Source organism: Amborella trichopoda, chromosome 5 (assembly GCF_054954075.1).
Source record: "Amborella trichopoda isolate Santa Cruz 75 chromosome 5, AtrichopodaSantaCruz75HAP2 v2.0, whole genome shotgun sequence".
NCBI classification, from domain to species: domain Eukaryota; kingdom Viridiplantae; phylum Streptophyta; class Magnoliopsida; order Amborellales; family Amborellaceae; genus Amborella; species Amborella trichopoda.
Window position 1 is genome coordinate 18,456,589 of NC_142340.1, and position 24,955 is coordinate 18,481,543.

The window sequence follows — 24,955 nt, forward strand, 5'->3', positions numbered from 1 at the left end:
GCCGCGCTAGAGAGAGGCATGGAATGGGTGCCCACAGTAGGCAAAGACGCAAAGGAATCTGCGGCCCTGTGCACTGTGAATTTTTTTTTTTGTGGAAGGATGAGAAAGAAGGAGCTCTGAATTAAGAATCTAAGAAGATTCTATTTCGAAAATTTCAGAAAATAAACTGTCACTCTTTTTTGTGGAAGGAGGAGAAAGAAGAAGTTCTCGATTATCGTGAGAAGATTTAAGGATTTTTTAAAAAAATTTAAAATGGATATTTTTATAAAGAGTAACGATTTATGGGAACCTCTTCCAAACATGTATGGAGGATATTAAAGGATCACCATTAAATTTGGTATGGATCTCTAAAAAAATTATCACATGAGTATGAAACTTGACTTTTTTAGAGATCCGTACCAAATTTAATGGTAATCATTTGGAGTACTACACACATACGTGGGAGAGAGTCCTATAGGATCATTTCTCTAAAATTATATACAATTTGTAAACTAAAAATTAAAAATTTAATAATAAATAAATTTGTTACAAATGAAAAATTAAAAAATATAATATACTTACTGACATTGAAATATTCAAAGTTTGAACGAAATATTCAAGAGTTTCAAACCTTCATTCAACATTTTGTAATCCCAACTCATACCCATCCAAACTTCTTTTATACAACAAATAGTCAAAAAACAATATGTGCATCATTAAAATTAGAGCAATTATTTCATGCAATCGTTGTATAATAATATGATGCAACAACCTTAAAAAACCATCTTATGACCATTTGTTTGATCCAAGTTTTGAAATATATAAGTCATTTTATTCTAATGAACAATTGCCAAAAAAAAGAAAATTTGAAAACACAACGTAGAAAGTATTTTTTTAGCCCAATTAACATAGCCCGTTCATTTTGGTGAGATGCTTAGATCTAGCCTTAGAAGGATTTTTTTCATTTCCAGTTTTTTTGGATGGCTTTATTATCATTAGATGAACAATGTTAAAAAAGAAAAAAATGATTTTAAGTTTATAAAGGCTATGATCTTGAAATTCACAAAATGAATGGTCTAGATTTGTTTTTAGAAGGGACTCATTTTGACCATATCTAGGGTTCAAATTGAAATTTTTTTTTTTTTTTGGGTTTGATTATTGATATGAAGAGAGTGTGTGTGCAAATTTGGGGTCATACAAATACCACTAACATGATTTTCTAGAAGTGTCATTGCATTATACTATGATACAACCGTTGCATTAGATCATTGCTATTATCGTGTACAAAGTCCTATGACCAAAGTTTATCTTTTAATTGACACATATCTATATTATACATCTTTTCTACCGAAACACGCAAAATTTCGGGCGTAAAGTGAAAAATCATGGGGTCATGTAAACATGCTTTGCTTCTTTTGGGTCGAGGGCGAACCAAATTTAACAACAATGCCTTCAGCTTCAAATGGTCTGACACCCTAGTTATAAGATAAAACGACATTTGTTACCTGCAAAAGACAGTGCAAGCATACACGTTAAGTACTGCAAAAGACATTGCAGTCATACATGTTAAGTACTTCAAAACTATAAAAATTTGAATTTGAAGTACTTCAAAACTAAAAATATTTGAATTTGAAAGTTCATGAGTTGCAAGTACTCATTGAGAACAAAAATTAACTAAATAAATGAAATATAATAGTTTTAAGCTATAAAAAAAAGAAAAAGAAGTCAAAGTACATAATGTCCAATGCCTATGATGGTTCATGATTGTGCACTTCTAGACGCTCCGAAAAGATGCATTGCAGTATGAAAAAGGGGTATTCGATGTTTTAAAAAAGACAATATAATTTAAAACTCCAATTAAATACTTTATCAGAGGACAACACATTCGGGGCCAAATTCGCCCATGCATCACATATTATGAAAGCATGTGTTTTTATGTTATATATTGGTAACAGAATAGGTCTAAGCGTTTAATCTCCTGTTACAATTTATATTGACCAAATAATGCGATAAAAATCAAATAAGGCCAACTACTCTTGATTATAGCCTTAAGGCCTATATATACGTATCTAACAAAATAATACGTACAAACATATAAAAAGAGAGAACATCGGATGGGATATCAACCCATATACTGAATCTATAGCAGGGATGCTAATCCTACATCCATGTCCCTTTCAGAAAACGGGTTTCAAGCAGGTATATCAAAGCACGGAATCGATTTCTTTCTTGTTTCTCTCTCTTTTCTCTCTCTTCTCTCACTCTATCTCAGTACTTGATCAACCTATGAGATATGTCCTCTCAAAGAGTACCTATATCCTGGAAAAATATGCGAACGCCATTCCCAACGCCCCACCCTGATTTTATAACCTTTTCCAGATGATAACCTTTGATCTCTCTTTGATAGCCACCAAATATCATCTCCATCGTTGATCTCTTGATGATGCTTATCATCTTCCTCACCTACACACTGAATCTTCACTTTGTCCTTATCTTCTACGTGAATTCAAATTTGTGAATTGATCTTCTAGTTCAAACGAACGGATTTCATGGATTTGAATTTGTACTCAAGGCTTCACATGAATTAAAACCATGGGTAAATCTGATAACCCCAATCTCAATCACGCATAAAGTTTGGATTTGTTCTTATCCTCTACAGTCAACCATTAACCATATGCAAATTCAAATTCACATCCATGTGATGTGGCTAACCATCTCTCTTTTGAATTTTAAATATGCAATCTTGCGAATCAGTCAAGTTGGCTGATGAGAAAGACTAGGGCATATCTTCTTTTTATTAATCGTTGGTTTACTTTTCTGTTCATCATGTTGAATATACTTTCTTTTTCTTGCATACAACATTTTCTCACCTTTTAAGGGTGATCAAATCAAGGATGCAATGGTCCTAATTTCTTGAGAAATTACTCACATTAAGGGAGAAATTACAATATCAATAGTCGAATGTCGTTATGTCTGAAAAGCACGAGACATAGAGCTTTCAAGCTCTAACTGTCAAGCTGCCAATTAAGGTATATCCGAACTGACGATGGATACGGATATGGGTTAAGCAAGGTCCAAATATCATCTAAGCCACCCTTGGACCTTAAGGCACATAAGGCCTTAATATAATACATACATCTATATATATAGGAATTCATCTCAATATATTATGACGAGGTTTCCTTTAAGCTCCATCAGTCAAAACCCCATTATTTCAACATATGATGGATCTTTTTAAAAAGCCATATCACATCTCTCTCATAACTCCTCCAATATCCAATAGAGAGCCATTTTTGTGCTAGGGAATATATGCATTCTGGAGTTTCGTCTCAAATAAAAACGTCTTCATGATCTCCTAGCATTGATCATAAATTATGGCATATGTGCATAACCAACAGTGGATGCCAATATTAAGTCGTATATATTCCTCCACAAATCACATGGATAGGCGTATAAAGAGCCATAGGAGTATATGTATCCTAGAACATGTCTCAAAAGGAGATGGCTTCCCCATTTATATCAACCTTGACTATGTTTAGCTGATGGGTTTCTGGTATTATCAGTCGTGAGTTAAGTCCTTTTTGAGGACTAACCGACGAGTCAAGATTCCTTTAAGCATATCAAGCCTTTCATATAATGGATCTTGGTCAATTTGCATCACATGGGGTATTTCCTTAAGCCTTGTGTGAAGCTTGGTTATTATATCAGTATCAAAATGCTTCTGGTCCTTGTATGTGACTGACAGCACACCCAACAAAACTGTCACGTATGTTCGTGTGCATGGGAAATGTCCCTAGAGCACGTAACGACTGGTGGTTTGGGTGGCCTTACCATCATTACTCTTCCTTACGCATGCCTTGAAATTTCCTCGAACCTTCTTTATCAAAATGCGGATGGCCATTCGAATCATGATTTCCTCATATTCCTAAGAAACAACCCTTCGGATCCCTCATGAAAGGCCTATAAATCTGAGATAGAAAGGGGGTATGTCGCATCTCATATCTTTAACCATGGCATCCCCTAAGTTCCCTTGTCACTTGGAGACCCGTCTTAGCCCTCACCTCACTACCCCATTCTTGGGTAGTGAAGAGCGTTCCGTTAACATTCCTCCCCCAATTGATGCTCACGGGGAAAGCAACCGCAAAAGTCTGGCAAACTTAAAGTCCATGAGCATCTCCTCTGAGGACGAGGAAGATGTCCCCGAGGCAGCATTGGAGGTAGGCCTCATGAAGGACGTCAATTCCCAGGAGATTGCTCATCTTCGAGAGGTGGAGTCTCCGCTACGCCGGGAGGTGGAGCATTACCGGAGTATGTCAGACATCTAAGGAGAAGCTGAGCATGCGAAGGAGGCCCTGGGCTCAATGACAGGAAAGCTCTCCAGGGTCATGGAACTACTTCGCTTCAGGGAACTAGCCCTGACTTGAGCGAAATTAGTCGGCTCCTCTCTTTCCCCTTTTGTTCCCTTTTTTCTTTCTTTTTCTTTTTTTTTTTTTTTCTGAACAATTGTAAGGGCTCAATCTCTTAAACTTCCATCAATGAAGCTCTTATTTCTCATCATTGTGTTCACATTTTGCGTCTTCAATTTCCTATGGCATTTTTGCATCATTTTGCATTCATGGAACCCATACCATTAGTTCGTGTTCCAAATTTCAAACTCAATCTCGATATCCCTATCTTTTTGAGAAATATCAAGGGTAAATGAGTAAAATCCCTAAGTCATAACGTCCTTCATTATTTAAGCAGGGGCAGTTTGGTAAAACTATGAGAAACCATCATTATCCTACCATCTTTTTAGCACGAATCAAGGTATAAGACCCAAGCGTCACAGTTTCCCCAAACACTCTCTCTTTCATCTTCTCAAACCCTTTCACTCATTATCATCTTATAGGAAAACCTTCCTTCCTTCTGGTATCCCCTTTAAGTATTCCAACAAGACTCTTCACAAGGGCCCCTTCTTGTTCTTCATTTTCCCCCTTTTTCCTTTCTTCTTCCTGGTCGTAAACTGATTCCTGAGTATTTGCTCACGACAGAGAGATTGGTCCAGCGATTTTCTGGGGTTTATACCTCCTTTTTTGTCTCGGTTGATGCTTCTGGCTATTGCCCCAACTTCAACTTGGCACATGGGATTTTTGAGGATTTAATTTCCATGGGGAGGTTATGTCCAAATTTCTGGAAATCTATTACAAATTTCTTGAGATTTCGGTGAATCTTCTTGTTATTAAGGAAATTTGGGACTTCTTTTCATTAAGCCCTCATCGATTTTTCTCTTATAACATTAGTTGTGAGTTGAATACTTCAATTGAGTCATGACCTTTGGAAAGACATTGGTCGGGGTTTGGGATATTGAGTTAAGGGATCAAACCCTTTGGTCTAAACCCTCACAAGTTTTGACCGTTAGTAAAAAATCACAGTTTTATAGGACCTAAGGATCAAACCGTAGACTTAAGCCTTGTAGTCATGTGTCGTAGCTTGGAACCATGAACCTATAGGTATTGAGTCTAAGGATTGAACCTTTGACTTGAGCCACGAAGGCATTGGTTGTAAGTTGGGAACCATAGACCTGTAATCATTGAGTTCTAAGGATCAAACCTTTGACCTGAGCCACGAAGGCATTGGTCATAGGTTGGGAGCCATAGACTTGTAATCATCGAGTCTAATGATCGAACATTTGACCAAAGCCACAAAGGCATTGGTCGTAGGTTGGGAACCATAGACCTGTAAACATTGAGTCTAAAGGATCGAACCTAGGACCTAAGCCATGAAGGAATTGGTCATACGTTGGGAACCATAGACTTGTAATTATCGAGTCTAAGGATCGAACCTTTGACCTAAGACACAAAGGCATTGGTCGTAGGTTGGGAACCATAGACTTGTAAACATTGAGTTTAGGATCGAATCTTTAACCTAAGCCACAAAGGCATTGGTCGTAGGTTGGGAACCATAGACCTGTAAATATCAAGTCTAAGATCGAACCTTTGACCTGAACCACAAAGGCATTGGTCGTAGGTTGGGACCATAGACTTATAATCATCGTTTATAAGGATCGAACCTTTGACCTAAGCCACTAAGGTATTGGTCTTAGGTTGGGAACCATAGGCCTTTAAATATCAAGTTTAAGGATCGAACCTTTGACCTGAGCCACAAAGACATTGGTCGTGAGTTGGGAACCATAGGCTTGTAATCATCAAGTCTAAGGATATTAGCCTTTGAGCTGAGCCACAAAAGCATTGGTCGTAGGTTGGGAATCCCAAACTCATGGTTTTTATTTCTAAGAGCATCCTTTTAAAATTGGATTGCCTCCTTAGGTATCATGAGATCAGAAGGCCTTCCTTAACAGTGAGGAAAATTGGAGAGGCCAATGTTGGGGTGTCGAGTTTCCTCGTCATGACCCCGTAAGTGAAGACAATGGAAAATACCCAACGGAGCTTCAATGGTCTGTTTCTATCAACTTCTCGGTAGACTCCACAGAATGCGGAGAAATTACACATCGATCCCATCATAGTTCAGATCAAAAACCTCTACTTCTTCACTTTGCACATAAGAATGTATCTGGTTCAGAGTCCTTCCCTATTCTAGGCTACTTGATTTATGACTAGAAAGTGAAATGGCATGAAGAGGGATTTTGATGTGAATGCGAGACTAGTTTCATTCGGGGCTACTATAGCTGAACACGAGAAGTGTGTGCCCACTACAGAGAGACCCTCCTTGTGGTAGGGCTCATAGGCACCTGTAAATATTCTGCCTATCCTTATGATAGGTGTGGGAATGTAGTTTTAGCATATCTAAAAACTTGGTGTTCAGAGACCAACTATAACTTTTTCAATCGAGGGGAAGCAGGGATGTCCCTTTTGAATCTTCATTTCATTGGCGATCTCTCTATTTTAAGAGACCGCTATTAGGAGTTTTCTCCTGAGAACAAGATCATTTTTGGAGGTAAAAGCTACCGAAGTCTGCGAAGACTAGAGTGCTTGTAAGGGCTCTCTGAAAAGTTTGCGAAGTTGGTTGCGGTCATCAAGAACAAAAATAAGAACGTTTACTTCCAAGTCTAGATCAACCACTTTTTTGACATGTGGAAGGCCGCAAATGAACCAACCAACCCTAGTTAGAATGCAAATAACAAACCCTGGGCTTTACTGGCTGATGTGCCTCCAGGCCCCGTAAAGCTAAACAATATTCTTTACTTGGCAACCTATTTGGCCTTATTCCTTTGCCACTTTGTTCTTCCGGGGTCAAGGGGATATGTAATTAGGCCTGAGTGCCTTTATGCGGTGTGTAATATGGATGAAGGCTATAGATACGCCCTGGCTCAATCCATTTTGTGCAGCATTTATCACGAGTTACGAGTAGGGAGCAATCTTTAAAAGATGTTGGGGAACATGCGCACTCCTTTCACTAGCCATTATGTATATGGCTGGATAGGTGCTTACTTCCCATGCACCTACAAATCCCGAAGTGGGAGTAACGCCGATGTTTTTCCATATCTACTTCTTCTTATGGGCCGTCAGGCAGTATTTCATTCAGACCATGACGCAAGGAAGCTATTTCATGGCGAAAGACATTTTTTAAAGAAGTCATTCCTGATAGGGGGTCCGGAGCATCATTTTTATGCTGACGAACAACCATATCGGGCTGGCTTGGATCCTCCCACACAAAGAGGCATGATGTACCTACAGAGTGTTCGAGGAGGCCTTCTTCCTTTAAGGATCGGGGTTCACAGGTATATCGAGCTGTATAATCCCCATTGACTTTCCAGACAACATAGGATAGATTAAGGTTGTCATGTAGTTTATGAGTTCACCAGACGACACAATTGGCTCGGTCCTTGCATTAAGATCATGTGGGATTCTTGCATGCCTTTGGGTCTGGGACGTTAAGTCATCATCTCCCATTACAACAAAGAGGTGTATAAGACATACTCCTATTGCCTTTGGTAAGATAACTATCAAACGGGATTTTCATAAAACCCTTTTAATTGAAATTTCATCAAATGAGGGTGGATGGAGCATACTATACTTATTACAAGTTCAAGATCACCAATGTGGATATAGGGTGGGCCACCGGGACTCAGTTTCTTGATAAATGAAACAATGTCAGTATTGAACGTTCAATGGGTCCTTTGGTTGAAGAGGATGTTTCGGGGAAGACAAATGCATCTTTTATCATTATCTGGAGAAATTACTAGAGATTGATCCGCGAGTCTCAAAGGGACCTGCGGGCCCTTTTATTCGAGATCTCAACGAATTGGTTGAAGTTGAGGCAACCGACCCAGCTCCTACTCCCGTCGAAAAATCCAAAGGCAAGAGGGAAGCCATGAATCCTCCTGCTACAAGGGGAAGATTGGCGCGTGATCCTTCAAGCAAAAAGAAAAGGCAAGAGAGGAGGGCATCTCCTCCACAAGATGAATTTGCGTGTGAGCCCTTGACAAAGAGGAAGAGTCCTTCCCCTTCAGGAGATCAAACAACAAAAGACCCAACTCCCCAAAATTCGAAGAAGAAGGTTGCTCCTTATGTGGGAGAGGAGTCGACAGTAGATCATCCAGCTCAGAAGAAAAGGAAGAACCAGACATACATGGTACCCCCGACTGTAGCTATACTGGAGGGATCAATTGCACCGGGTGGTGATATGGCGATGGGCTGATCATCCACTGATTAAGGTGAGGAGAGGACTAAGGTTCCAACTTTCCCACCCATATAGGAGGCGCTGACTAAAGATTCGAACAAGAAAAAGATGGGATTAAAGGAGGGAACCCCCACCTAGGCATGAGTTTCCACGAGATCATCCCAGACATGCAGAGAGTCGCACCTTCAGGACAACTCTTCTGAACCATTGAAAGCCCAGTCTTCTAAAATTGAGCCGCCTTCTGTTAGGGCTTCCAAAGCGGCAGCCCCCACTCCCGACCTCTGACAGAAGAAAATGGGATCTCGGAAGAAACTTGGGTGTTGAATGAAGTAGATATACCTTCCCCTCCATCTCTTGTTCTTGCTGCCCTTGAGGTTGAATCATCAAGTGAGGAGTCCTTCGCCTCGGAAAAGCATGTGGAGGCAAAATCTGCCTCCGATCACGAGGAGGGAAAGATATATGCTTTAAGGGGTATCCCCATCCCCCCAAGGCGAGATGAGGCTTTGTCTTCTTCGGCCCCTCCTCTTGCTGGTTAAATGTCTCGATCTCGCCCTCCAGATCTGGATGATCGAGCGGCACACGTCTCGAGTTTTGGGGAGTCCTGGGACTTTGAGATCGCTCTCTTTAAAAACTAGTTTGAGAACAAGGGCAAGTATTATCAATCGATGAGAGAGGAATTTAAGGTGAATTCGGGACTTACTCGGGCTGGCTGGCGTGGGCGCCCTCTTAGATCACAAAGAAAGCCCCCCAGTAGTGAAACTGGTTCGGAATCGCCTTCCTTGACATGTATTCTCCAGTTTTTTGCAATCACACAAATATGGAAAATGTTATAAGATAGGTGGGTCAAATACCTCACCTTGCCTTCTTGATGAATACATACGGGGCAGGGCATACACATTCAAAGAAGAAGAAAATAATGAGAGAAGAAAGATGGGGGAGAGAAGAATTGGACTGAAGAGGGAGATCAACACAGTGACTAAGCTGGTAAATAATTGACCTGGCGTGGCAGTAAAACGGGATCGGTAACTCAGACCGGCTCAACAGAATTACTACTAGATGACAGCATCAATACTGAGTTAGCTAGACACGATGGTTAATCTATCATTGCAGTAAAGAGGGCACAGTAACTATGAGTGGCAAAACAACATTACGGCTAAACAACAGACGTTACCACGGAAGGCTAATCTCGACCCATCTTAACCAAACGAAGTAATAGTAGAAAATATAAAAATCATAAAGGGAGAATAAAAAGTAAAATAAGAGGAGAAAAGAATAGAAAGAATAGGGATGAGAGAAGGAAGGGAGAAGAGAGCGTGAGAGAGTATGGAAAGAAAGGGCAAAGACAAATATAGACGGCAATGGGAGAAGGAGGAAGAAACACAGTCGGTAATAGTCATCGTTGGTTGTGGCCTGAAGAGAGAAAAGAAAAGAGAGAGAGAGAGAGAGAGAGAGAGAGAGAGATAGAGCACATGCAGCAGTGTGACAGAAGGGAGAGAGAGGACACAGTCGGCATTATGCTTTGTCGGTTGTGTTGGAAGAAGAGGGGGAAGGAAGGACACAGTCGGCGCTAAGCATCGCCGGCTGGGTTAGAAGAAGAGCAGAGAAAGAAGGACACAGTCAACGCTAGGCATCGCCAGTTGTGTTAGGAGAAGAGGAGAAGAAGAAAGATACAGTCGATGCTAGTCATCACCGGCTGAGTAAGAAGAAGAGAAGAGAAAGGACACAGTCGGCGCTAGTCATCGCCGACTGAGTTAGAAGATGAAAGATACAGTCGACACTAGTCATCGGCGGTTGTGTTTGAGGAAAAAGGAGAGAGAAGGACACAAGCGTCGCTAGGCATCACTGGATGTGCTTAAGAAGAGAGGAGAGAGTAAGACACAGGGGACGTTAGGCATCGCCGATTGTGTTTAAGCAGAGAGGAGAGAGACAAAGAGATAAAGATGAGAAGAGAAAGAAGGGGAGATAGATATCAGAAGAAGAGAGAGAAAGAGAGATAAAGATGAGAAAAAGAGAGAAAAAGGGAGATAAAGATGAGAAAAGAGGAGAGGAGAGGGAAAGAGGAAGAAGAGAGAGAAAGAGGAAGAAGAGAGAGAAAGAGGGGAGGACATTGAACAGAGAAAATTACCTTATTGAAGGGTACCGGCCCTTTCTTTCTCTCTTCTCTCTCTCTTCAAGACACCCACGAGCTCAGAATTGAAACTTTATTGATGGTTGCGTGAAATGAGCCGAAGGTCCTTTACAATTTGGCTTTGCATGCTTATATAGAATTGGGCTAAAATATGGGTGTACATCCAACAATTACCTAGAATTGAAGATAATTACAATTTAATTGAATTAAAAAAATTCTAAAAATGGGTACAAAAAGACTGTTTTGCCGCTGCCTAACAAAGTGTTAAGTTTTAGAATAGTCCATGCTCCATGACTGATCTAGGGTCATCCTGATGCACCTTTGATCGAAAGATGATTATTTTCTTGTAGTGCTCGTCATGGCGATCGACTTGATACCAATTTCGAGCCATGAATCATGTTTTTAAGCCATGATCATAAAACTTGAAATTTGCTTGAATCTTGAAAACTTTGGATCAATTGTGTGCTCGTTTCTTGATGTTTTCTTCATTTTCTTCGATGAATCACATTGAGCATGCCATCACGATCACGTTGCAACAAACACAGCTCAATTTTGTGTCAAGATGAAGATTTTGTCATCTTGAGCTTTTGGCCGGAATCTTGAAATTCGACGGTCAAATTTTATAGTAGATTTGATGCCTTCGTGTGTGAAATCCAACCGTTCATCGTACGTGGGGTTCGGACCAGAGATAGCTTCGGACCTTACACACATAATGCCATTAGTTTCATGTCGATCGGGTATGCGAGAGTCGTGATTTGGCCACCGGAGTGAAGCGTGCTACTGCTAAATTTTCTGCAATCTTCCTCACAGATCAACAACTTCTCTCTAGTTTTTCTCCCTGCTCGGTTATCGTCACGGGGCGTACCACATATCAAAATGCTCGTCTTGACAAGATGAACACGTTCACAAAATTTGAGCACGATCTGACTTGGAACGAGTGAGATTTGGGCCTCGAAAGTCACTGTCCATGACTGTGAAAACAGTCACCTTTATTGGTGTTTTGGTGCAAAGTGGCCACACGGGAATAATATGCAGCCTACTTGTTTTTGGTATTTTACCCGTAACTTTGTCCTTGAGTACCCAATTAGGCCGAAACTTGACCCATAGAGGTTTCGACCGTACCAGATCCAATGGTGGTAGTCCCACAGCTGTTTGACGCACCAAAAATATAGTTTTAGTCATGGGGTCCATTTCAGGGTGTTAGAGACCTATTCTTCTGAAATTGTTTCTTTGTGTTCACTGCCTTAGACATCTCTAATCGCGATGAAACTTGGCAGGTGGCCTTCTGAAATGATGAAGAAGAACTTGACTAACTCCAGAGCAATTCTGAGACTGTCGAATTTTCCACAATTTTGTAGGCTTTATTACCATCCTTCCTCTTTATTCCACATCAGGGACCAAGGTGCTGAAAAATGTGTTCAAACAGCTTGCCCCGTCGAATGTTGTACTTCTAAAGAAGCGAGAAGGACAAGATTCAAAAAATTTCCTTCAGCTTTATTACTTTTTTCTTTCTAGTCATAGGACCACGTGAACGCCGAGGAGATTCACGCAATAGTGCAACTAAGATGCTCAGAAGTAGGGATGCATTGTTCGCGGGTCCGTCCGTGGAGACTGCAGGGGGAGAAGAGACTTTTTTGTGGGATCTTATCGAAGTCCTCACCCTCATGCGGACTGTTTGTAATTCTGAAGTTGAGGATTTTGTATGGACCTCGTCAGTCAGAATCAGGCCTGTCTGGCAATTGAGTGTCGTGTTAAAGGGCATTGTTCCCATTTGGTATGAGTTTCGTTGTCTTTGATAGACAACAAAAGAGCCTTTGGTCGGCACTCATCTGCATAGTGCACCAATTGTTCCTTGGTGGGTAGGGTACCTCAGTTTATCGATGTGACCAACTTTGAGTATAACCCCTACCCACTACTGTGCAGGTCGTTACATAGCAAATCCAAAGTCATGGCTGAGTTAGCCTTCTTGGGGTGTCTTTTGGCTTGTCAAAATGATTTCCTTATTTGTTTGTTTGCTGAAGAACCTTTGGTCAGTGTTGTTTGCTGCTACACCAGGTTTTCTTTTGACAATCAGAGTACCATTGTAGGTCCCATCTGCCGGGTCCAGTCGAGGGTAGTTTCGTTAGCCGGTCCCGAAAGTCTAGGCCTATTGGCGAGGCTGGCTGACATCTCTAGCAGGTTTGTCCTGGCTTTATTAGTTTCTTTCCTTCGTAGTGATCTTTAGCATTTTCAGAGGGTATTTGTGACCTCGTGGGAATAATGTTATTCCTCATGAGACTTTTCTTGCTTTCATGACGATTCTTCGGTCCTACGAGTCCTTTTTGTGAGTGGACTCATGCTGTTAGAATCTTTTCCCTGAAGCTCATATTTTGGGTCCTGGTATTGTGACACCAGAGATTTTGTTGGTTTTTTTTTAGTGTGGGCTGAACACACCTATTGAGGCGAGTGTTGCATCTGTTTATTGGTCCAAGTGTCCTTTACAGATTTTCACTTGGACCTAGGAGGCGGTGTCGTAAAGACTGATTTCACCAACTTCCTCTTCATTCGAGGCTCTTTTACCCATGACTTTTTGGTCATGTCCACCCTTATCGTTCCATTTTTACTCATGATGCCCTTTTGGGTTTTCACTGTGCCCATTTTTTTTATTCACGGAACTATTTTACTCATGGTTTCGTGACCACGTCTGTTCGTCATTTTTACTCATGGCATTCCCTTATCAAGGTATACACCATGCCCTTTATTTTTCATGAAGGCATGTTTAGGGTCATCCTTTCAGGACCAGTGCGAACCCTTTTAACATCATGCAGCCAGGACATATACTATGGTTTAAAGTCATATAGCTGGACAGTGATATAAATGGATAGTAGTCTGTGGAGGCCATAGAAGGAGTATGGTAATGGTTTAAGTCACTTGGGGAGATGGCACGAGGCTACCTAAGAAAGATGGATGATGTATAAAAGGAGGGTGAAAAGTGGTGACCCACTAGCTTACGACAAGTAAAGGTGACGGGATGGTTCGCCGTTTTGTGAGAGCGGGTGAAACTCACTGAGGAATGATGGAGGATGATGAAACGAATGGACTCACTATGGAGGTAGTAATGATGGTGCACGGACATGAACTGGTCGGTTAAGGAAGATGTGTGTGAGAATGCACATAAAAGGTGTGCGCGCGTATGTGGAGGCATCTTTTAAGGTCATGCCTCAAGGACCTGTGCAATGCAGTTTATCGTCATGCAGCCAGGACGCGCACTATGGTTTAGGGTCCTATAGCTTGGACTGTGGTTATGCAGTTTTAAAGTCATACAACTAGGACCATTCAGTTTAAGGTCGTTCAATTAGACCTCCGCTACAGTTTATGGTCGTATAGTTCGGACCGTGGTTATGTAATTTAAAGCCATACAACTAGGATCATGCAGTTTAAGGTCGTGCAACTGGCCCACCGCTACAGTTTATGGTCACATAGTTTGGACAATGCAGTTTAGGGTCGTGCAACTAGACCTAAGCCAAGGTGTTGGTGTCGCATAGAAGCCTTCTCGAACGTGCTTCTCTGCTAGCAGCAGTCCAGTGTTCGGGCAACTACTACGACTGTCAAGGTACTACTTGAGACATGAAGTCATGTCAGCAATACCTAGCTTCTTGGGCATGGGGAAGCAGGGATCTCTTACTTAGATCTTCATTTATTGGGGGCCTTCCACTGATCGGGGCCATGTATGATGAGTTCGTGCCCCAGAACTCGACCATCTTTGGTGGTGCTAGCTTGGGGGATGAAGAGCCGCCTGCCAATCTTCAAAGGATTTTCAAAGGTTACCAATTGCTCCATGCTAAATCTAGCAATGGTCGAGTAACCTTCACCGAATGGGTGAAATTCTTTTGTGCAAACTATCCTGAAGGCAGTCGGGATACTTCAAGAGGCGAAGGAAGTCCATCGTGAAGAGGACGCCTCCCGTGTACGAATCCAAGACCATTGATGATTGTGTCCTCTTAGCCTTATTTTTATGCAAATTTGTGATCCCTGGAGGGCCGGATGACATTCGTCCAGGCACTCTCTATGTAGCCTATGACATGGCACGAGGGCATGAGTATCCCCTTGCTCAACCTGTTTTATGTAATATTTACCATGGCTTAGGGGCCATCTCCCGTGGAAAGGCCTTCAAAGGCAAAGACGGAGGGAAGGGCATTGTAGGAGGAAAGGCATTTCCCAGGGATTTAATACTCCAGTCCCCATCCACTACGTGTATGGGTGGCCAGAGGCCTATTTCCCTAACACCTATGTTAGGAACCAAGGCTCGTGGGGTAAACTGTGGCTCTTCTTGATGAGGATTGCTGACCAAAAGGTTATCTTCCATACCTCAACGGAGGCTCGGAGTTTATTTGGGAATGACTCCTTAAACATGCGACGAGTCCCATTTCTGGTCGAGAGCTTCACCGATCATGCTTCTATTGATGAATCGGGGAAGGAGCTAGATGGCGCTCCAACAACCATTAGGGAGCTCATGTTCATCTTGAGCATCAGAGGAGGAATTCTTCCTTATTAAACTCCACACAGTGTCAGAATAGAAGGGTATGTCCCTCACCGATTCGCTCGTCAGCATGGGCTTGATCAGAGCTACCCCTTTTTCTTGTTTTTCGAAAAACATCGACGCAAGGTGAACACGGGGAAAACAGAAAAGCTTGGGACTCTCAGGGAGTGCTGGTTGCCAAAACACATACGGACAGTTTGGTCCACATGTCTAGAAATGATAGAGATCAGCAAGTATGTGTTACCTCACTTTGACAGGCGGGTCTAAATAACTGAGGCTTATGCAAACTGATGGAGGATTAACAGCAAAGGATATTGGGATGATGATCACCCCTAGAAAGGGGAGAATGGTAATTGGCACCAGGATATCAGGCAGAGAAGACTGGCGGATACCCATGCTCTTGGCGAAGTTTTTGTCTTGAAATATCCTTCTAACTGGCATGCTTTTGGGTTTCCACACAAGATAGCGGCTGACAACACCTCATCGAAATTTCTTGCGATGAAGGAGAGAATTAGGAGTATTTTTTATAATCTTCGTTCCGTCTTCAAGTGGAATGAGAGCCGAAGGGTCCCAGGTCATGAGGGGCGACGTATTCAGGACTTGAACGTGCTGATCGAGAGTGGTCCCCACACTAAACTGGTTGAGAGACCTTCTCAAGGAGGGGATTCTAAAGCGGCCACCCCTTCTTCAGCAAGGGGAAAGAAAAGAAAATGCTCCACCACTGGCAACACTTAGTGGGCGTACTCGGAGGCGCAGAGGTGCCAACCTTCTTGTGAACTCAGAACCAGGAGGTAGCTCTTCTTCCTCTGATCTTTTAGCAAGTCCTCCAGTATCACCTTCTGCGCTTTCCCCACCATCTTCTGTCTCTCCTGAATTGTTTTCTTCCTCTTCAAAGACTGAAGTCGACGACTCCGGCCCTTCTGAACCCATTATAATTGTTTATTATCGGGAAATGATTCCGGACCTTGGGGAGGTGCCTCTCAGTCCAAGGGTGGTTCCTAAGTCAGAGCCAGCTTCGATAGAGATTGACGAGGTTGAAGGCCCAGAAACAACAACTCTGGGAAGGGAATCTGATGCTGATGTGGCCTCGGTACTTCAGGGGTTTAATGACCCGACTGAGGCAAGGGTTATGATTCAATAAGAGGGGCATGTGGTTGATGATGTCTCTGAGTACCAATAGGTTGCTGCCCCCACGGGCACAAATCGTGAAGATGAAGGAGTTGAGCTTTTTGTGGCCGAGGTTCTGGCTATTGAGGGTGCAGGCCAGATAGAAGAAACCACGGCTGGGGCGGAATCGACTAGCAAAAGCCACAAAGAAGAGGTAGCTCTTGACCTTACTGATACTGACGTAATAGCTTATGAGGGTGAGGAGCAAGGGCAGCAAGTTTCTTCAGAGTCTGCTGGGACAGAAGTGGAGGTCCCCATAAGCTAGGGTCAAGGCGATGAGACTGGTGTTGAAGAATCGAGGCAGGTTGAGGTTGGGGCTACCTCTTGGTCTGAGGTGCAAGAAGCTCTAGATTTTGCCATTGTTTTAGAGGAGCCGTGGCTCAGATGGTTATCACTTCAACCAGCCCGACCCTCAAGGCCAAAGTCTCTTCAGTAGTAGTGATCCCAGCAGCATCATCTAAGCTCATCTTTAGCAGGGTTTCTATTATGATTGCAGGAATGCTTCGAGCAGGGCTTAAGGGAGCTGCCTTTCAACGAGTTGGACGAGGCTTTGGTCAAACTGAGGGAATTTGTTGCAACCACTGTGGTTGGGAGTGCATTAGAGGTCCTTTCCCATTTTGATGCGATCTTAAATGAGTTGGATAGCTGGCGGTTAGGAATGCTGTAACGTGAGGCGGAAATCAGCAGGATGGCCTCCTTGGAGGAGTCAATCTTGCGTCATCGCGAGAAAATAGATTCATGTGCTGAGAAGAAAACTACTATGACTGGCCGTCAGCTGGATCTCAAGAGCGAGGTGAGAGGTTGCTACAAGAGAATGGTCGAGATATGAGAAGAGATGCGAGCATTAAGGCAGAAATTTGTTGGCCTTGAGACAGAGATGACTCAGAGAAGGGCCATAGAGGCTTCTTTGGTAACAGATTTATCTGAACTCACTCGCACCATTGAATCCAAAACTGTGGTAATGGCGAAGGAGACTCAAGTGGTGGCCGAACTGAAGGATCATGCCTAGGACCCCGAGGCTTCTTCCGCAGCATATAGAACGGAGATCAATAAGATAATTGATCGATTTTTAATATGTATTTTCTTTCGCCAGCACTTTGTAAAAAGTTTGAACTCATTAATAAAAATGCTTCTTTTTCTCTTGTGGTTGTCTTTACTGCATGGTTTCATTCCCCTCTTACTTTACTGCACCTCATGTAATCTTTTTTTTTTTTTTGTGGCTTGAACGAACGCCCCTTGACATTTTCAGTGTCTCAAAGGGGTTAATACCCTAAGCCTTGTCTAGTCCTGTGGCGGGCTGTTGTAGATTTGATAACTTCGAAATGGAGAGCAACTGCTTCTTCTCCTCTTTACGTTTGATTGGCTAAGGATTCATAATTCATTTTCCTCATTATTTGATGAGCCTTCTCACTCTAAATGGTCAATTCATGCGGGGCTTTGGCCTCCATTAGCAGTGCATTCACTTCAAACCTGTCATAGCTTTCGGTCTTGGGCACGAACTCCTTGAGATGTTTTGAAGCAATGTGCATAACCTCCAATTGGCTTTGGAGACTGCGCACTTCGCTCCTTAACTCTGCTAGGGTATCCTGCTTTTGAGAGGAAGAAGACTGTCCTTTGTCAAACTGCTCACTTCCCGACAAACTAGGAAAGTATAAAACTTGTGCCTAGTCAATGATCTGAGGAGCATCCTCTATGATTATAGTAACTGGATTTTGAAAACTCTTTCATGGCAGTTGACTCACCACTTCTGCTTTCAAGATGTAATGGGGATATGCATGACTTTTTGATGGTCCGGCATATAGGTGATCTTTGGGGCTGGGAATTCTATCCCCATGACTTGCTCAATCTCAGGAATAAGCTCTGGTTCATTTCTGGTCAAGGTGGCCCAAGACTGGAGGTAGAGGGCGAGGACTCTTCCTCAGGTGAAGACGGAGTTTCTTCAGGGATGATTGTGGGGATACTAGAATGAATAAGGGTTAACGGGAGGATTCTGCCCTGCCTTTCTTCCTCTTTGAACATGCTTACTAATGTTCTCTCCACATCCTCAACATCTTCATGAGGGGAAGATCATGTCTTCATTGTAGACTTGTGATCGTTATCATTTAATCTATGAGGTGACACCAAATCTATGAAGTAATATTTAGCATCGGCGTAGTGAGTCTCAGCTATAGAAAATGGTCTTTTGTCAACATAAACTATATGCTGCCACCCATCTCGACTATACTTGAAGCACTGATGCAATGTCGATGGAACCACTCCCTGGTCATAGAGCCATGGCCGACCAAGGAGAATGATATAGGAAGTGTCGGTGTCAATTACATGAAACTGGGCGTAATCGTTCAGCCCACCGATCTTAAAACAAAGGCAAATTGTGCCGGCTGGCTTCTCTCCTGACTGGTTGAACTCTTGAACCATAATGTGGGTCGGAGTAAGATCTTTGTATCCTAACCCCAATCGAGTAAGAATCCTCCTTGGGATAAGGTTAACTGCAAACCCTCCATCCAACATGATTCGGTTGATGGGGCATCCATGCAATTCACCTGTCACAAAGAGGGGGCGATTTTTGCGCCAACTGCAAATCATCCTTTGAAAAGGTATTGGCATACATCCTTCTAAAATTGTCTAGTCCACTTCAATGGGTTCCACCTCGGTCTCAAACACTTTTGGGTTAGAGAGGGCATGAACCAAAGCCATTCGGTATTCCTTTGAGAGCATAAGGGCGTCGTAGATGCTGAGAAGGGCTGGTAGTTTCCTCAGATGTCCTATCACTTCATATTTCACCTTTCTTGGTCAAGGCTTTGTGCCCCTAATCCTGCCACTAGTTTGGGTGGCATATTGGGTTGAGGAACAGAATTGGGTGGAAGAGGTTTATTTTGGCCCACTAGCTAACTTGATTGCATGCCGGGCTTGATTTGGGTGATGGAGGTTTGAGATTTTGGAAGTGATTGGATCAGAGGTGTCCCAAGAAATTGGAGAATAGGTGGATTGTTTGAAGTATTCAAATTAGGAAGGAGCCCCGGAAGCTGTAGAATAGGCAGATTGGTATTTGCGCTAGGGTGAAGTGGCTAGCTAGGAAACTTCAAAGTGCCCGACTTCTACGGTGGAAGTTGCAGCGTCTTCCCTGACCTGAGATTCATTTGCACCGTGGTGGGCGATGATCCAAAGATTTACACCATATGACAAGCCTCTTGAGAGTAAAAGCTCTGCCCCCTTGATTCTCTCAGTCTCTAATAAAAGTTGAGCTCAGGGGGCCATTAGGGTTTCTTTTGCTTCGACTTTCTGTAATTCTTTGAAAAGGGTGTTGTGCCTTGGCTAGAGAGGTCAAGTCATCAGCAACTGCTAAGAAACCTGATGTATAAGCCAACGTCTTTTTCAACTGCCTCCATTGCGTCTGGTTATGTTTGATCCCTCGAGTTCTCTGTCAAGAGCCTCGAAATTGAGACATATCAAGGCTGTACCTACAAGATACGAAGAGCAGGGAGGATTAGAAGCAGAAGAAGAAGAAGGAGAAGGGTTAGAAAGTGGGGGACTTTTAAGGACATTCCCCTCACTGATCTAGGCAGCTTTTAACGTCAGCATTGGACGTGTGCAGGGGGTCTTTTATGTCTTTCCCTTGCTTAGACCGTTGGGGAGTGCTTTTAACGTCGTCACCCTCATTAAACGAGCTCCGAGTGGAAGATGACTCTGGGAGGTCCTCTCGATGAGACGGGGAAGGAAGAAGAATCGTGACAGGGATAAAGTCCAGTAAAGTTGGTAGTGGGGGAAGGGGCCTGAAAAGTTCACGCTTAGCCAGTGGTTGAACCATCTTGTTTCTCCGGCGAGCAGCCGTTGGTGCCCGTCTCCTACTAGTTCCACGTGATGGTGCTTGATTCACTTCGTTAGGCTTGTGAACAGCCCTAGCTTGACGAACTGCTTCTCGCCTTCAAGACTTGAGCCGACTTCGCCAATGGTGGACTATCCATGGTCGGGAAGTTGAGAGAGCAGAGTCTGGATCATTATTAAGAAGGTCTTTTGTTGGGAGGTCCTCTTGCACTGGGGAAGGAGCGTTGTAAACTGCTGACATTCCCACATTTTCTTCATGAATATATCATGGAAACTGGTGCATTCCCCAAGATAGTGGCCCCATATCTGGTGAAACGAGCACAACGGTCTTCAGTCCGTCGAGCAAGGTATCGGGGCTGCCTTGCTAGTTTTGGTGTGATTAAGCCTTCCTGAAGCATTATAACAAAGAAGACATGAAGGATACCGAGGCTTCATCTTCCTCTTGAACTGTTATTGCATGGGAGGCTTCTGTTGCCCCGAATGACTTCTTTAAGTCCTCGCTTTATCTGACTCTTCTGAATCAGGGCTTCGATGATATTTTTTAGTGTGAAGCAGTCATCTGTGGGATGGTTGATCATTCGATGGTAGGCACAATAATTTGCCTGAGTATCGAGCCCAGCTTGCTGGGGGAACTTGCCCTCTAGAAGCTCAATCATGTTTTGTTACAACAATAACCGAAACAATGCAGGGACCCATTCCTTCTCAAAGGGGTAGACCTTGTTCCTATGTCTAGCGAAATAATCAACCCGATTAAGATTTTTTGGTGGGGGTACTCGATTGTATGATTGTTGTTGCTTGCCCACCTGGGGCGTTGTCTTCAATGTGCTCACCCCTTTGGAGAGGTCCAAAGTTTGGGAGGAAGCCTTCTTTGGATCACTGACCGTGATATCGACACTGATAACTCCTTTTTGTTGGCTGCCTCGATTGTTTCTTGAGCTTGCATATGGTTGTCGTGACCCGTCGTGGTGGCGTGATAGACTTTCTATACAGACTGATTTAGAGATCAATTATGATATGTAGGTCGGGTTGGAGGCCTCAACATGTAGAGCGATCTCAAGTCACATGTTCTACACGCAAGTTTAAACTACTTCCTTCTCAGGCATAGGATTGGGATGGTGAGAGGCCAAATTCCACCATCTTTATATGAACTGGTCTGCAGGCTCATAGGGTTCTTAGGTCAAGGTCAGAAGTTCAATGGTTTGAACTTCTCTCTCGACCTTATAGAAGCGTTGGTGGAACAGTTTCCCCATTTCTTCCCAAGTATGGACCGAGTTCGGGGGAAGTCGAGCATACCATTGAAAAGCTGGGCCGTCAACGGTCTCAACGAACTAATGGAGAAGGAGTCTCCCATCAGCCGTTGTTTCTCGGCACACTGCTTGAAAGTAGGCTATGTGCTGGTTCGGAGACATGGTTCAGTTGAATAGAGGGAAACTCCCTTTCTTGTAATCCGGGGGAAACAAAACCTAGTCAATAAATGAAGGGTATGGCCTTTGATAAGGCATTGAACCTTGTATCCCCGAAATTTGTCTGTTCTTTAGACTATGGGACATCATAGCATCAATGTATGCTTGAGAGACAGGGTGAGGGACATAATTGTCCTGTGAGGCAGAAGGAAGGGGTTGCCTTGAAGGTGCATCAACAAAGTGATGAGAATTGACCTCATGGTTCGTTGACTGTCATGCGGCATCTATACAATCGATCTTGTCCATTATTGCGTGCACTATATCTTCGAACTTGTTCATGCATTCTTCATGCGAGTCGCCAGGCTCATTTACAACCATTACGTTGACTGTTTCTTCAGGGAGATCAACGTTGGTTGAAGTTGAGAGCTTGCGAACTTGATGGGTTGCGCGAGGAACATCGGTCAGCAGGGGCTCAGCATGCCCTGACTTGACACGTCTCTTGTATATTGATCGCATGAGGACCGGTTCTCGACGGTCTTGGGACCGTGGCTGCTGAGTGGCTGAGTCATCTTCATTGACACTAACCACAGTGCAGGACTCGCGGGCTTCTTCTTCAGCTTTCGTCATCTGAAGAGGGTAGAAGGGATTAATGCGCAAAGGTTCGTCAGAGCTGGTTCCCCGACAACCTTGGTCACTCCCTTAGTCATAATTCGTAGACCTTTATCACGCTTGGCTTTGAGGCTTTGATGGACCTCGAATCAAAACGATGATCGAGACAGCGGCTAGTCGGCTCTTCTTGAACAAGAGAGAGTTGTCTCCATCAGGTGCAGCAAAGGATGAGAGCCAGGGACTGGGGTCATCCTGAGCCGGGGAGGATGAAGGACTTGATCTTCCATTAGGTCAATTCCCCGAGCTCGCTTGTAGGCTTTATTGACCTGCTTCCTCTTTATTCCGCATCAGGGACCAAGGTACTGAAAAATGTGTTCAAACACCTGCAAGTATTCATGCAGCTAGTGAGGAAGTAGATCATAAGGAAGACGAGCTTTGGGAGGCGAAAGGAAAAGCTTGCATGTTTGGTGATAAGCTGACCCCAAAGATATTGAACATCCCGTTGACGAGGTCCTCGTTCGGGCCATTCCTTACTCAAGTGGAAGTGAGTGCAAGCATTATCGTAGCATTGTAGATTTTGCCGTGGGGTCTCTCTCACATCCACCTCCACCTTTGAATGTCGTGGATCGGTCAGAGCCTGTTGACACGAATAAGTCTCCCTTTCTTGATATTAACTTGGTAATAGAAAATTTTTATGTCCAATTGCTTTCTTTTGGTCTTTTATCTGTTTTTCTTATAGGGTTCATTTAGTCGCCGATCCCAATGGGAAAGTTATCCCACCAACGACTGTCCATGTTGAATCCCCCAAAGCAAGTGCAACTGATAATGTTTTGACAACTCTTGCCAACACAACAAGAGACCTTGTGGGTCTATGATGAAAGATCCCCCAACAGTCAGCAGTTTTAAGAGGCAGATGGGGATGAACACCATGAAGGAAGTGCTGCATCTTGGCAACAACTCTATAGCGGGTCTTCGCGATGTCAAGGCGAAGATTCTTCTCGTTCTTGAGTTTGCAAGAACTATCCGAGTACAGACCGAGAAACTCTACCAACTGGGCGAGGGAATTATTCAAGCTGCAGAGAAGGTTGCCTCAGCTCAAGACACCATGACTCACACATTCCCAAGCATAATTGTCGAGAAGGAGCGGGTTTTTGCTGAGCGTGAAGGAGCATTATTGGTGACTTCCCATGACTATGATGTAGTTGGAGACGAAGCAACCAAGGTTAGGGCTCATCATACGTGGTTAAAGGCACAAAAGTGCATGGTGTTGGATGAAATGTAAAAATTGGAGGCCCGCATTTCAGCAAAAAAGAGGCAGTATCATCGCTTATTTGCCTACACTTACCTTATGGATGAGAAGATTGCCTAGGAGTCTATGATCTCGACCAAATATCCCATCGTGTGGGGTCAATGCTTGATATCACCAAGGGATCTCAACAAGAATTATTCAAGGCAAGAGCTCAAATGCAAGCTGCTCAGAAACTGGTGGAGGAAGAGGGTCAGAAGATTGAAGAACTTCTTGAGCGTTTTAGAACTCCTTAACATCTCTTTTTCCTTCTATATACCTTGTTTTGTGAGCAATGTTTTTATAACTCTTCATATTTCAAGCCCAAGAGGCACCCTTTTTATTTGTAACAGACTTCATGGCATGGTTTGATGGTTATTTATTATACTTAAAGAATGCTTCATTTGTCTTTTAGCATCACACAAATGTAATCGCAATTCTATTTTCAGTTTGAGACGAAAAGCCTCTATAGTTTAAAGTCCTACCGAATGGACTCTATAGCAAGGTCTTCCTAAACTCCTACTTAAAATGGTATGGGTGGCTCAATGCTCAAGGTTATAAATCCTTGAGGGAATCCTGTAGTTTAAAGTCATGCAAGGTAGACTATTTTTGTTAAGGCCTTCCTAACCTCTTACTTAAAGGGGTATGGGTGACCCAATGCTCAAGATTATAAAACTTGATCCTGTAGTTTAGAGTCATACAAGGTAGACTATTTTTGTTAAGGCCTTCCTATCCTCCCAATTAAAGGAGTATGGGTGGCCCAATGCTCAAGGTTATAAAACCTCAAGGGATCTAGTAGTTTAGAGTCATGCAGGGTAGATAATTTTTGTTCAAGCCTTCCTAACCTCCTACTTAAAGGGGTATGGGTGGCCTAATGCTCAAGGTTATAAAACCTCACGGGGATCCTGTAGTTTAGAGTCATACAGAGTAGGCTATTTTTGTTAAGGCCTTCCTAAACTCATACTTAAAGGGGTATGGGTGGCTCAATGCTCAAGGTTATAAAACCTCACGGGGATCCTGTAGTTTAGAGTCCTACAAGGTAGACTATTTTTGTTAAGGCCTTCTTAAACTCTTACTTAATATGGGTGGCCCAATGCTTAAGGTTATAAAACCTCGATGGGATCCTGTAGTTTAGAGTCATGCAGGGCAAACTATTTGTTAAGACCTTCCTACTTAAAGGGGTATGGGTGGCCCAATGCTCAAGGTTATGAAACCTTGAGGGAATCCTGTAGTTTAGAGTCATGCATGGTAAACTATTGTTAAGGCCTTCCTAACCTCCTACTTAAAGGAGTATAGGTCACCCAATGCTGAAGGTTATAAAACCTCGAGGCGATCCTTAGTTTAGAGTCATGCAGGGTAGACTATTTGTTAAAGCCTTCCTAACCTCGTACTTAAAGGGGTATGGGTGGCCCAATGCTGAAGGA

At 43.1% G+C, this 24,955-nt stretch overlaps 1 long non-coding RNA gene across 1 annotated transcript in view; it reads right to left on the reverse strand.

The window, feature by feature from the left end:
• Window positions 1-1,194: 1,194 nt before the first annotated feature.
• LOC148782001 (uncharacterized) overlaps window positions 1,195-24,955 on the reverse strand; it is a 36,304-nt gene continuing 12,543 nt past the window's right edge. Inside the window, exon 2 of the long non-coding RNA XR_016056071.1 lies at window positions 1,195-1,484. This is a non-coding gene — a long non-coding RNA (uncharacterized LOC148782001). The remainder of the gene's footprint in view (window positions 1,485-24,955) is intronic.